Consider the following 16,077-nt stretch of genomic DNA (forward strand, 5'->3'; position numbering starts at 1 on the left):
CATCAAACAAAAATTACACTTGACAATAATGTTAATTTTGCACTTACTTACATAAAAATGTGTTGCTTTAAATATTCAAATATGTTAAAACCATTAAACTATTAAAACTAAATCAAAAATCGATACCATCGTTTTTTGTGGTAAACTTGTCACTATAAATGCTATAAACATAATAAATATGAAGCGGCAATATTGTCAGTGTCTTCTCTTCTGTTAATCGTATGTTCTCTTTTTTGAAGTATTCGAAGGCTCTCTATGGTGTATCTCGTTTTTTCTCTTTTCTCTTTGTCCAATATTCTTGTATTTGCAAAGTCAGCTGTGTGGTTGTTTGTTACCGCGTGTTGAGATAAAGCTGTGCTTTGTTTTTGTTTGCGTATGTCGGCTTCGTGTTCAGCTAATCGCGTACCTAGTGTTCTTTTTGTTGTGCCAATGTACACTTTGTTGCAGTTTTCGCTGTCGTTACCTTTGCACTGTATTTCATATACTACATTACTTTGTTGTTGGATATCTATAGGGCTTTTTGTTTTAGTGAAACACGTCGCTAGAGTGCAATTCGATTTGAATGCCAATGTTGTGTGGGATGTTCTCTTATTATTATGATCATGTGCAAGACTTTCTGTCAGCCTGGGAATGTATGTGACACTGAAGTATCGCTTTGTTTGGTTATCTATATTTGGGGTTTGTTTTGTTGTGTTTTTTATGTCCATTAGTTTTTTGTCGATTAGATTGGTTATTAAGTAGTCAGGGTAGTTATTCTTTTTAAGCGTGTTTTTAATATTTCTTACATTGGTCTCGTGAAACTGTTGATGGCTTATTGATAATACTTTATGTATAAAATTATTGCTGTATTAATTTTATATTTAAAGGGCTGAGAAGAAAAATAGTTCATTAGGCGCCCAGAAGCTTTTGGTTTAGAGTACCAATCAAAAATCAAATTATTGTTGTTGTTGTGAATGCGGGTGTCCAAGAAAGGGATACTGCCATTTACTTCTTTCTCTATAGTAAATTTTAACTTGTTGTGGTATTTGTTGAGTGTATCTAAAATTATATTTGCGTCGTCCTTTTCAATAATCGCGATGGTATCGATTTTTGATTTAGTTTTAATAGTTTAATGGTTTTAACATATTTGAATATTTAAAGCAACACATTTTTATGTAAGTAAGTGCAAAATTAACATTATTGTCAAGTGTAATTTTTGTTTGATGTGTAATCATGTTCACCGTCTCCTTACATATCTCTATATATATGGATGTAAAAAAATAAAAACTTATTGTAATGTTCGCTTTCTTATATTAAATAAATATAGATATCTCAACTCCTGATGATGCCAAGGAAATTTGGCGAAACGTTGAGTTATAAGGTGGAATAAGTCTCTTTTATTCGCACTATCAACAATTCAATTTTTAAAGTTATTGTTAAATATTAATACATAACTATATTTAATAATTGAAATTATATTTTTATTTATAAATCATCTTAAAATAAATATTTAAATATAGTACTTAGCTTCCCGTAAAAATTTTTTCATAAATTCATTTTATAATAAAAATATAAATATTATGAAAATAATTAATAATTTTAAAATTTTTAATAAAATAAATAATTCATAATTAACCCCTAATTAATTATAAATTAATATTAAATAAAATAAAATAAATAAAACTATCAAAAATAATCAATAAATATAAATTTTTTAATATTAAAAAATTTAATTATTAATAAATATCTAATAAACAAATAATAATTCTAAAAAATAATTAATAATTTTAAAATCTTAATAAATAATTAATAATTAATCCCTAATTAATTATTAAATAAAATTAAAAATAATCAATAATTATAAAATTTTTAATAAAAATCAATTTTATAATAAAATATTGAATGAAAATGATTAATAATTTTAAAATTTTTAATTTATTTTATATAAAATAAAATAATTTAATTTTCAATTTTTAAAAATCAATACTTAATATAAATAAATAATAAAATATAGTATATAAAATTTACATTTAATAATCAATAAAATTTAAATAAAATATAAAATTATAAATAATAAATTTTTAAATTACTAAGTCTTACAATTTAAAAGACAAATAATTTAAAAATTTTTAATTTTTAACAAAATTTCAATTTTTTACAATATTAAAAATTTTAAAATTATTAATAATTTTCATATTTTTTTTATTGCCAAAAATTTCGAAATTTTTAAAAAAATTTTTAAAATTTTGTTACTAATTAATTTTCTTTATACCGAAATAGACACTTTTCATTCAATTATTTTATATACATGACATTTTATTTAAAAATTATGTTCTATTCATTATAATTAAGAGATATACTATAAAGATCAATAAATATTTATATATATATAAATATTTAATATATTAATAGATGCATATTAATTTTGTCCAAAAACCCCTAAAATTTAAAAATATAGATTAGTATATTAAAATTTGATTATTAATATTATAATCTATTATTAGAAATTTGTATAAATCTAAATATTAAATATAAATAAACGATATACATCTATATATCTATATTAAAGTTGTGATTTTAACTCTCATACCTATCTATATTAGAATTTTTTATTATTTAAATAAAATAAAAATCAGTAATTTTTCAAACACTAATTTTAATTATTTAATATATTACATATTTAAAATGAATTTTACATAATTTTTTCTAAAATCTTAGTATAAAAAAAAAACTCATTTATTTTAGAATGAATTTTAATCTTTAATTTTAAAAAAGATAATTTTGCGTTCTAAAAAATACAATAAAAATCCGTCTATTTTAACTTAATGATTTGCCTGAAAAAAGGGTTATCTTGATAGGATAAATAATGTAATTCTATTATATTCATTATATTTAATGGAATTAAACCATTTCTAAAAGTATCAAAAACTTATGTGCATCTTACACTAAAATATAAATAGATAAGCTAATAAAGCTACTGGGTTCATACCCCATTTATAAAGGTTAAAAATCCTTTTCTTTTTAATTTTTAATAATTCTGCAAAAAATATATTCTTTTCGATATTACTAATAAGAACAATAATTACAATTTCATCAAATTCTTGATTAAGAGCTTGAATAGGTTTAGAAATTAATTTATTATCTTTTATCCCCCTAATAAAAGATAATAATTATAATAATCTAATATCTACAGAAGCTTCTCTAAAATATTTTTTAATTCAAACAATTGCATCAGCAATTCTATTATTTTGTATTATTATAATATACACAAATATTTTATTGATACAAAATGATTATTTATTTAGTAAATGAATTTTAATTTCTTCTTTATTATTAAAAAGAGGCACTGCTCCTTTCCATTTTAAATTTCCAACAGTCATAGAAGGATTATCATGAAATAATAATTTAATTTTAATAACATGACAAAAAATTGCCCCTATAATATTAATTTCTTATTTAATTAATATTAATTTTATAAATGTTGTTATTATTTTATCAATTATTATTGGTTCTTTAGGAGGATTAAATCAAACTTCATTACGAAAATTAATAGCTTTTTCATCTATTACTCATTTAGGATGAATATTAGCAGCAATACAAATTAATGAAATATTATGAATTACATATTTTTGATTTTATTCATTTTTATCATTTAGTATAATTTTCTTATTCAAAAATTTTGAAATTTATCATATGAATCAATTATTCAATTCATTTTTCAATTTAAAAATTTTAAAATTTATTTTACTATTAAACCTACTATCTTTAGGAGGATTACCACCATTTATTGGATTCTTACCAAAATGATTAGTAATTCAACATTTAATTATAAATAATCAATACTTACTGACAACAATTATAGTAACAATATCATTAATTACATTATTTTTTTATTTACGTTCACATTAAACTATTATGAAAATAATTAAGTATTTTCAATAAAATCAAATAATTTTTTTATTAAATGAATATTAATGATTTCTTTTATTTCAACATTTAGTTTAATTACAATTTCTATTTATGTTAAAAAAACTAATAGCCTCAAAGCTATAAATATTAGTAGAACCTTTTAAGCCTTAGTAATCTAATTACTCCTTTAGATTTGCAATCTAATGTCATTATTGACTATAAAACTTTAATTAAAAAGAAATATTCTTATAAATAGATTTACAGTCTACCGCCTAAAATTCAGCCATTTAATTACACTATTGAATATACCATAAATAAGTCACACTTAGTCGCGACAATGGTTATTTTCAACAAATCATAAAGATATCGGAACATTATATTTTATTTTTGGAGCTTGAGCAGGAATAATTGGAACTTCATTAAGAATTATTATTCGAGCTGAATTAGGTCATCCAGGAAACTTAATTGGAAATGACCAAATTTACATCTCATGCTTTCGTAATAATTTTCTTTATAGTTATACCAATCATAATTGGGGGATTTGGAAATTGACTATTACCCCTTAGCATTCCCTCGAATAAACAATATAAGTTTTTGATTATTGCCCCCATCCCTTACACTATTACTCATTAGCAGTATAGTAGAAACTGGAACTGGAACAGGTTGAACAATTTACCCTCCTCTTTCATCTACTATTGCACATAGAGGAGCATCTGTTGATTTAACTATTTTTTCTTTACATTTAGCTGGAATCTCTTCTATTTTAGGAGCAGTTAATTTTATTACTACTGTTATTAATATACAATCGACAGGTATTACATTTGATTGAATACCTTTATTTGTATGAGCAGTAATATTAACTGCTCTTTTACTTCTATTATCTCTACCAGTTCTAGCAGGAGCTATTACTATATTATTAACAGACCGAAATTTAAATACATCATTTTTTGATCCAGCAGGTGGTGGAGATCCTATTTTATATCAACATTTATTTTGATTTTTTGGTCACCCAGAAGTTTATATTTTAATTTTACCTAGATTTGGAATAATTTCTCCTATTATTAGACAAGAATCAAGAAAAAAAGAAACTTTTGGTTCTTTAGGATTAATTTATGCTATAATAACAATTGGATTATTAGGCTTTATTGTATGAGCTCATCATATATTTACAGTAGGAATAGATGTAGACACACGAGCTTATTTCACTTCAGCAACTATAATTATTGCTGTCCCTACAGGTATCAAAATCTTTAGTTGATTAGCAACATTACATGGAACTCAATTAATATATTCTCCAACGATACTTTGATCTTTAGGATTTGTATTCTTATTTACCGTGGGAGGATTAACAGGAGTAGTATTAGCTAATTCATCAGTTGATATTATTCTACATGATACTTATTACGTAGTTGCACATTTCCACTATGTTTTATCTATAGGAGCAGTTTTTGCTATTATAGCTGGACTTATCCATTGATACCCTTTATTTACAGGATTAACTTTAAATCCTATTTGATTAAAAACTCATTTTTTAATTATATTTTTAGGTGTAAATTTAACATTCTTCCCTCAACATTTCCTAGGTTTAGCAGGAATACCACGACGATATTCAGATTATCTAGATGCTTATACTACATGAAATATCACCTCCACAATTGTTTCATCTGTTTCATTAATAGGAATCTTATTATTTTTATTTATTATTTGAGAAAGTATAATTTCTAAACGAACAGTTTTACATCCTATACAATTTAGATCCTCAATTGAATGATTTCAAAATACTCCTCCAGCAGAACATAGATATTCTGAATTACCTTTATTAACTAATTTCTAATATGGCAGATTAGTGCAATGGATTTAAGCTTCATATATAAAGATTTTACTTTTATTAGAAATTAAATGACAACATGAGCCACTTTTAGACTTCAAGATAGTGCATCACCTTTAATAGAACAATTAACTTTTTTCATGATCATACATTAATAATTTTAATTATAATTACCATATTAATCAGTTATTTAATATTTATATTATTCTTTAATAAATATACAAATCGAAATTTATTACATGGACAAACCATTGAAGTAATTTGAACGATTCTCCCAACAATTATATTATTTTTTATTGCTTTCCCATCACTTCGATTATTATATTTATTAGATGAAATTAATGAACCATCAATAACATTAAAAACTATTGGACATCAATGATACTGAAAATATGAATATTCAAATTTTTTAAATATTGAATTTGATTCATATATAATCCCAACAAATGAAATAATAATAATTTTCGATTATTAGACGTAGATAATCGAGTAATTTTACCTATAAATTCACAAATTCGAATTTTAGCTTCAGCAGCAGATGTTATTCATTCATGAACTATTCCTGCTCTTGGTGTAAAAATTGATAGAACACCAGGACGACTAAACCAAACTAATTTTATAATTAACCGTCCTGGATTATTTTTTGGACAATGCTCTGAAATTTGTGGAACTAATCATAGTTTTATACCTATTGTAATTGAAAGAATTCCTGTAAAAAATTTTATTAAATGAATTAATAATAATTCATCATTAGATGACTGACAGCAAGTATTGGTCTCTTAAACCACTTAATAATAAATTAGCAATTACTTCTAATGAACTTAATAATAAAATTATTTCACAATATAAAAAAAATTTGTTAAATTTATAACATTAGTATGTCAAACTAAAATTATTAATAATTTTAATATTTTTTAATTCCACAAATAGCCCCTATTAGATGATTAATATTATTTTTATATTTTCAATTTATTATATTTAGAATTATTAATTATTATTCATTAATTAATCAAACATATAAATCTAATTATTTTAAAAATAAAATAATTAATTAATTCAACTGAAAATGATAACTAATTTATTTTCTGTATTTGATCCTTCATCAAGAATTTTAAACTTATCATTAAATTGAATAAGTTCATTTATTGGATTATTAATTATTCCATCAACTTATTGATTAATCCCTTCTCGATGGAATATTATATGAAATTTTATCTTAACATCTTTACACAAAGAGTTCAAAACTTTATTAGGACCAAAAAGTTACTCAGGATCCACTTTTATTTTTATTTCATTATTTTCAATAATTTTATTAAATAATTTTATAGGATTATTCCCATATATTTTTACAAGAACTAGACACCTAATTTTTACATTAACAATAGCATTACCTTTATGAATATGTTTTATAATCTATGCCTGAATCAATAATACTCAACATATATTCGCTCATCTAGTCCCTCAAGGAACACCTAAAATTCGAATACCATTTATAGATTGCATTGAAACTATTAGTAATATTATTCGACCAGGAACTTTAGCAGTACGATTAACTGCTAATATAATTGCTGGTCATTTATTATTAACTTTATTAGGTAATACAGGATCTTCTATTAATAATATAATTATAATATTATTATTAACTAGTCAAATTGCACTATTAATTCTTGAATCAGCAGTCGCAATTATTCAATCTTATGTATTTGCAGTATTAAGTACTTTATATTCTAGAGAAATCAATTAAATATTTTTATAAAATGAAAACACATGCAAATCATCCATTTCACTTAGTAGATTTTAGCCCTTGACCTTTAACAGGAGCTATTGGAGCAATAACTTCAATATCAGGACTAGTAAAATGATTTCATCAATATGATATATCACTATTTTTATTAGGTAATATTATTACAATTTTAACTGTTTATCAATGATGACGGGATATTTCACGAGAAAGAACATTCCAAGGACTTCATACATTACCTGTAACACTAGGATTACGATGAGGAATAATTTTATTTATTTTATCAGAAATTTTATTTTTTTTATAATTTTTTTGAGCTTTTTTTCATAGAAGATTAGCCCCATAAATTGAATTAGGTATTTCATGACCACCTATAGGAATTAAATCTTTTAACCCTTTCCAAATTCCTCTATTAAATACTATTATTTTATTAACATCAGGAGTAACAATTACATGAGCTCACCATAAAATAATAGAAAATAATTATTCACAAACAACACAAGGATTATTTTTTACAATTTTATTAGGAATTTATTTTAGACTTCTTCAAGCTTATGAATATATTGAAGCCCCATTTACAATTGCAGATTCTATTTATAGATTTACATTTTTTATAGCTACAGGATTCCATGGAATTATGTATTAATCGGAACAACTTTTTTATTAATTTGTTTAATGCGCCACTTAAACTATCATTTTTCAAAAACCCATCATTTCGGATTTGAAGCAGCTGCTTGATATTGACATTTTGTAGATATTGTATGGTTATTATTATATATCTCAACTTATTGATGAGGAAATTAATAATTTACTAATATATATGTATATATATATATATATATATATATATATGTATATATATAAATATAACTAAATTAATTAATTAATCTATATAATATAATTGTATATTTGACTTCCAATCATAAAGACTACTAATTACAGTAGTATAGATAATTTATTTAATTTTAACAATAATAATATTAATTATAATTATTACAACAATTATCATAATTATAGCATCCATTTTATCCAAAAAAACCTTAAGAGATCGAGAAAAATGTTCACCATTCGAATGCGGATTTGATCCTAAATCATCATCACGATTACCTTTCTCTTTACGTTTTTTTTTTAATTACCATTACTTTTTTAATCTTCGATGTAGAAATTGTATTAATTCTACCTATAATCATAATTATTAAATTATCTAATATTTTTATATGATTATTGGACTTTATCATGAATGAAATCAAAGTATACTAAACTGATCAAAATAATTATATAATAGGGTTGTAGTTAAAAATAACATTTGATTTGCATTCAAAAAGTATTGATTCTTCAATCTACCTTGAATAATGAAGCAATTTTATTGCATTTAGTTTCGACCTAACCTTAGGTAAATATTATACCCTTATTCATAATATTAATTGAAGCCAAAAAGAGGCTTATCATTGTTAATGATAAAAATGAGAAAATAAACTCCAATTAAAGGAGTAAGATGATCAAGAAAAAGCTGCTAACTTTTATCTTTTAATGGTTTAATTCCATTTATACTTCTATAATTTATATAGTTTAATAAAAACATTACATTTTCATTGTAAAATTAAAAAAGTTTTTTATAAATTTCATTATTGTTATTACTGTAATTAATTCACTACATATATACAACATGTACATATATACATTCATTTAATTTGTCTAGGATACTTTTAATGCTATAAGTCGAACAAAAATTTACCAATCCTTGTGCAATTTGGTAGGGGCTTAGATTCTAGGACTATAACAGTTTTCTGTGAAAATGGGCGAAATCGGTTGAAACCACGCCCAGTTTTTATACGCAGTCGGCCGTCTGTCCTTCCAATCGGCCGTTAACACGATAACTTGAGCAAAAATCGATATATCTTTACTAAACTCTGTTCACACTGATCTGAACTCACTTTGTATTGGTAAAAAAAATGGCCGAAGTCCGATTATGACCACGCCCACTTTTTCGAAATCGAAAAGTACGAAAAATGAAAAAAAAATGCCATAATTCTATACCAAATACGAAAAAAAGGGATGAAACATGGTAATTGGATTGGTTTATTGAAGCAAACTATAACTTTAGAAAAAAACTTTATAAAATGGGTGTGACACCTACCAAATTAAGTAGAAGAAAATGAAAAAGTTTTGCAGGGCGAAATCAAAAGGCCTTGGAATTTTGACAGGAATACTGTTCGTGGTACTACATATATAAATAAATTAGCGGTACCCGACAGATGATGTTCTGGGTCACCCTGGTCCACATTTTGGTCGATATCTCGAAAACGCCTTCACATATACAACTATCACCACTCCCTTTTAAGACCCTAATTAATACCTCTAATTTGATACCCATATCGTAAAAACACATTATAGAGTCACCCCTGGTCCACCTTTATGGCGATATCTCGAAAAGGTGTCCACCTATAGAACTAAGGCCAACTCCCTTTTAAAATACTCACTAACACCTTTCATTTGATACCCATATCGTACAAACAAATTCTAGAGTCACCCCTGGTCCATCTTTATGGCGATGTCTCGAAAAGGCGTCCACCTATAGAACTAAGGCCCACTCCCTTTTAAAATACTCATTAACACCTTTCATTTGATACCCATATCGTACAAACAAATTCTAGAGTCACCCCTGGTCCTCCTTTATGGTGATATCTCGAAAAGGTGTTCACCTATATAACTAAGGCCCACTCCCTTTTAAAATACTCATTAACACCTTTCATTTGATACCCATATCGTACAAACAAATTCTAGAGTCACCCCTGGTCCACCTTTATGGTGATATCTCGAAAAGGCGCCCACCTATAGAACTAAGGCCCACGCCCTTTTAAAATACTCATTAACATCTTTAATTTGTTACCCGTATCTGACAAACAAATTCTAGAGTCACCGCTGGTCCACCTTCATGGCAATATCTCGAAAAGGCGTCCACCTATAGAACTAAGGCCCACTCCCTTTTAAAATACTCACTAACACCTTTCATTTGATACCCATATCGTACGAACAAATTCTGGAGTCACCCCTGGTCCACCTTTATGGCGATATCTGGAAAAGGCGTCCACCTAAAGAAGTAAGCCCACGCCCTTTTAAAATACTCATTAAAACCTTTCATTTGATACCCATATCGTACAAACAAATTCTAGAGTCAGCCCTGGTCCACCTTTATGGCGATCCCTAAGTGGCGTCCACCTACAGAACTATGGCCCCCTCCCTCTTAAAATACTCTTTAATACCTTCCATTTGATACACATGTCATTCTAACACATTCCAGGGTTACCCTAGGTTCATTTTCCTACATGGTGATTTTCCCTTATTTTGTCTCCATAGCTCTCAGCTGAGTATGTAATGTTCGGTTACACCCGAACTTAGCCTTCCTTACTTGTTTATACTCAGTTGAGCAAAGCTCAATAGAGGATATTAATCTTGTTCGCGTAAATATATATTGTAACGGCATAAACTAATCGAGATAGATAACTTCCATACATCAAAATGATCAGGGTGAAAAAAAAATCATTTAGCCATGTCCGTCAGTCGGTAAGCACGATATATTTTATTTGAATTTGGTACGTAGGTTCGTTGACACTCATCTCCGAAATCTATTTAAATTGAGTGAAATTGGACAATAACCATGCCCCCTTTTCATATACATAAAACTTTCAAAAACACCAAAAACGTGATAATTCAGTAGCTGCATTATTAACTACCATAACAAATTTCAGGAGTGGGTTGATATAGTGTCCCCTAGCTCAAAATTTTGAAAATATACTAAAACGGAGTGGCACTGCCCACTTCTGACAAAATAAATTTTTCAATTATTGGTCATAAAACAAAAAGGGTTAAAGCTGGACACAAAACTCGGCAAGCTGTTAACCTTTATAACAGGGAATAAGCCGGGGAAAAATTGTCGAATTCTGTGAAGGACCACGCCCACTTTTATATAAAAGAACTTTAAATGGACCGCCGGCGAATAGAATAGGGAATATCTTTGTGAAAAACAACATGATATTATACTTCTAAAGTGTATTTAAAATAAGAAAATGAATAAATGAAACAATTTTGGAAATGGGTGTGGCTGGTCCCTGTTTTGACCAAGCGTTTGCCAAATGTTTCTGGAGCCAGAACTCGAAGTGCAATATACGTATCCTGATAAAATGTAACACATATTTTCCTTATAACTCCACATATTTCTGCCACTATGCTCATCACGACAAGAACTATTTACGTAAATTTTTGAAATACGTTTTTAAATTTGATATTTCAATTTTATTTCCCTGACACAGGTCAAAGCCGGTTAAATGAGCAACTATGACTAACATATATAATATTATTATTATTAAATATATATAGTGATAACGTAAAATGGTAGACCAAGCAAGAAAAATTAGAAATTAGTAAAAAACCGTTTTGTGATAAGAAACTACTATGTATATTAATATTTCATTACAGTCAATATTTACTCTGTACATGATACAATTGTTGAAAAAATTAAATCATAAAACAAGACGATGTGGTCCTATTTTCGCAAATCTGTCAATGACATTCTCAGGTGTTACTTCAATGTCGAAATGCGTATGTAGTAGTGCCAAACCGATCAATCATTCTTGTAGCATAGTAGTTCTGAGCCATGTTTTCAAACGGCGAAGGGTGGAAAAACAGCGTTCAGAGCTCGCGTTTGTCACAGAAAATGTGCAGAATATGCGAAGAAAAACGTGAATTATTGGGTATATGTCGACATCGCATTGCTTTAACGTTCCCCATGCAGAGGTCCGTTGTAGACCGTTGAATCTTGTAATCAAGCAGCTGATCAGATTTTCAATTTCATTTGCCTTAAGAGTACACACTTTCTCAGGAAGCAGCGAACATAACGGGAATCCATCCAAAACTTCTTTTGAAAAACGAGTTTTCAAATCTTCACTGATACTGTCCAACAAAGGAATATACACGGAGACCCTGTAGTAATCTTCACAAGTTGGCATGCTGTAATTGTTGCGTCCTGTTTGTCTGCTAGATGTTTTTGGTTTTCCCTCGTTGACATCTAGTTCTTCCGCCAATTTTTTTTTGCATCTGAATAAATAATCTTGAAGGTTTGATCTGCTGTCTTTCTACGATTTTGAAACGACACGAGCAGCATATCAATCATCGTCGATGCTTTAGCCAAATCGATATCCTCCTTTTCGAATATGACGCTGAGTGAATGAGTGAGCGACAATACATCACACAGACAAAAGATCCCGACAATGAATTCAAATTTGCACACAGCTGCAATAAGAACCGTTGCTTTTCCAGCTGTTTCTCTGTTCCTTCACTCACTTATTTTTGTCAAAGCATCCACAATCAGTGGCATTTTCGCACCAAACTGAATCACTGCATCATGACGTTGCACCCATCGTGTTTCACATAATTGAACAAGTTGTTCCCAAGTAAATTATATAACGCTGTGGCACGCTTAGGATACGACTTTTTAAAGAACTTGTCGACCTCTGGTATGGTACTGCAAACTATCTCGATTACTCGTACTTTTACAGATTTAGATATGCTGCTGTTGAGTTTATGAGAGAAACAGGGACTTACTACAGCATTTTCTGCTTCTTTTCGGATTTCGTTGACGGCTCCGCAATTTGAGAGCATGACGGCACACGTATCAGTTCCTATTGATGCACACAATTTAATTTTAAGTCCGATTTTCTTCATTTCCTTCAAAACCATTTGCCCGAGACCGACTCCTGTTAAAGATAATTCTCTGTCAGTTTGGTTGTCTTCTTTAGCAGTCGTAGGCGACGAATTTTCATCTTCCACTTCAGAGGCATCTGCAGTAGTATTCTTGGATAGCTCATCAAAAGCATCCAAAAACGTGCAGAAGTCCTCTCTAATGCTGGGTTCTTCTTCAGAAAAATCAACATATCCAAGTACTATACTAACCTGTAACCACCCAAAACCAAAAAAAATTATATTAATAAGTATTAAGTATTTTTTAAAATTCAAAAAGAAAATTAAACTGGACATCGGAATGTCAAAAATTGAGCTGAAACAAATCATGCTACTATTCAAATTATCACGGAAAATGTAGTGTGAAATTGGTATGGATATTTCTTCCTAATAACTCTATATGAAACGAATTAATGACAAAGTAAATTTAAAAAGCGTTTTGAATAAACCGCAATGTATGCAAAACGATGACTCGTTTAAAAAATATATTCCGGCAAATTATTTTTCAAAATTACGACACAGGTTTTCTCTAATTATAACGTAAAAATACCTGAGTTTTCCTGAAAGATGTGGAGATTCATCAAAAACAAGCGAGTAGTATTCAGCTCGAGTCACTCTCATCAAAATTGTCTATAATATTTCAGCCCTGCAACACTAATTAGCTGGTTTTGTGTGTCTTTACTTATATATGTTGCTCTCGAAGACGTGTTATTGAGATGAGATTCCAGAAGTTTGTCACCTGAATCAACCATCAACCTGAGCACTGCCCTAAAGTATCCCTCATTCTGCTTACAAGTTTGATCCAATAGCAACGGCCCATAATCTCTGTGACCACGGAGTGCAATGTTCTGCCTTCCTAAAAAAATAATAGCCTTCGTAATTCGTACAAGTTTTTCTCTATTCTCTTGTTTCGCTCTAAGATAATTATTGTCGAGAAGACTTATTACTTCATTTTGAGGGTTATGATGGTTTCTCAAGAAGTCCTTTCCCGCAGCCATTGCATTTTTGTGGTAAATATTTTGTGCGTGTACTTCTAAATCGTTTCTGGTTCCAACTAAGTTCTTGAAATTTGTTAATGGCTTAGCTACGAGAGCTCCCAAAGAAATTTTGCCACCACCTAGGGGCGTGAACCATGGGCAATATTTACAGAAGAGGCCCTTTTTCACATTGGATAGTACAAGCCATTCTTTGTAAGCATTTAAATGTTTATGGGTTATATAATTTTTAATCTCTTTACCAGAAACCATTCTCGTTGAAAATGGAAAAGTATAATTTTCTGGAGGAACCCAAGGATTTTCAAGCAAAGATTTCTTTGTGTAATCGTCGATTCTTTGTCCCATATAATCACCTACGTCATTCGTAACTTTTACTGGATCATAAAGAATTTGCTGAAGTTGTGCAGCTTTTGAGGTAGATGGTATGCTAGCGTGCGAACTCTCCATTTCACATCTAGAATTGTCTGCTTCAGTGACAGAACTTGCGGGTTTCTCATGAGACATCATCGGGTTGAGCATTTGAGTTATCGGCATCTTTCTTACTCTTTTTTGCAGTTGGAAAGTACGACAAAATGGACTTCTGGCGGTCTGTCTGTAAAGCATGTATGTACTTAAATAAGAATTTCATTCGGGTGTTCCACAGCTTATCAAGAAGAGTTTATAAATTGGTGCAGCCAAAGCGTGTGCAAAGCACTAACAATATTTTTACTCCTCTTCAAAAATTAATCCCCTTATTCATAAAAAAAAATAAATAGGTTTATAAAGCTGTTATGATTGGAAATTTTAATGGGAATGTCATTTGGAAATGGAATTTCAAACTATAACTTGTAAGTTCATGTTTTTTTTCAGCTGCTTTGCCCAACTAATATCTGGCATAAGTTTAAACTATTCTAGTTTTCTTAAGAAAAATAAATATTCTTCTCAAAATTACGAAGCACTTTACGTTCAAACTGCGCTTTTGCACTAAATACTTTTCATTTTCTCTAGGGAAATTGTTAAACTTCCTCAGTAACATAAATGGGAAGTGTCAATAAATTACGTATTATTTTAATCAATTGCAAAAAGTCACACAATTAGATATCGGCGAATATTCGAAAAAATTTAGTTTATACGAAAAACTACTTACCATTACAGTGTCTTTTGTTTACAGGAATTATTCCTAAATAATTAATTTTCACAGTACAAAACCAATAACGCAATTAAAATCGCAACACAATGACTCTCTACGACCCGCAATTACACTTTGACTTGGTTTAGCTTTCACAAAAAAATAGATTTCGCTAGAATAGCGCTATAAATTATCACAGCATGCTTTGCAACTAAAATTCAAATTTTGAATTGTATTGCTGACGCAATGGCTTAGTGGTTTTTGCTGTAGGAGCACATTCACTTGACTCGCGCTGGCTAACACGCGCTACAGACAAGCAATGTTATCTGCATAAGTGTGCTTTTTTCGTGAGTTCCGCACCACCCCCCTGGAACCGCGCATGCATGTCGGCTGGGCTGGGTTCTTGCCAACCTTGCTGTCCTGCGCCATAAGCAGAAAAAAACCTATCATGCCTTAAGAAATGGTCAAAAGCGCAGAACAAATTCAAAATGCTCAAATGGATTAAAAACAATATCCGGTAGAACCGGATGTCGCGGACAGACCGTTACAACATTCAAATTCAAAATTCCAAAAAAAATCTAACCGGAAAAAAAATTTACCGAACCGGAAATGACCGGTTATCCATACGTTGAAAATCGAAAAAAGCTGAAAATTACAAAAAGAAACAGGCTGAAAATTGAAAAGAAAAAATAATAAGGCCGAATATACATAGGGGCGCCGCGGGTTTTGTTGCGACGCCCGGTGCTATTCCCACCCTCAAATCCATGGCCACTGAAGCACC

At 28.9% G+C, this 16,077-nt stretch overlaps 1 protein-coding gene and 1 pseudogene across 14 annotated transcripts in view; both read left to right on the forward strand.

Moving 5' to 3' along the window:
• The window catches only part of ey (eyeless), a 2,912,801-nt gene that overhangs the window by 964,221 nt on the left and 1,932,503 nt on the right, over window positions 1-16,077 (forward strand). The window lies entirely within an intron of this gene.
• LOC137234480 (cytochrome c oxidase subunit 1-like) lies at window positions 631-5,722 on the forward strand (annotated as a pseudogene).

The sequence above is a fragment of the Eurosta solidaginis genome, chromosome X (assembly GCF_040869045.1).
Source record: "Eurosta solidaginis isolate ZX-2024a chromosome X, ASM4086904v1, whole genome shotgun sequence".
Lineage (NCBI taxonomy): Eukaryota > Metazoa > Arthropoda > Insecta > Diptera > Tephritidae > Eurosta > Eurosta solidaginis.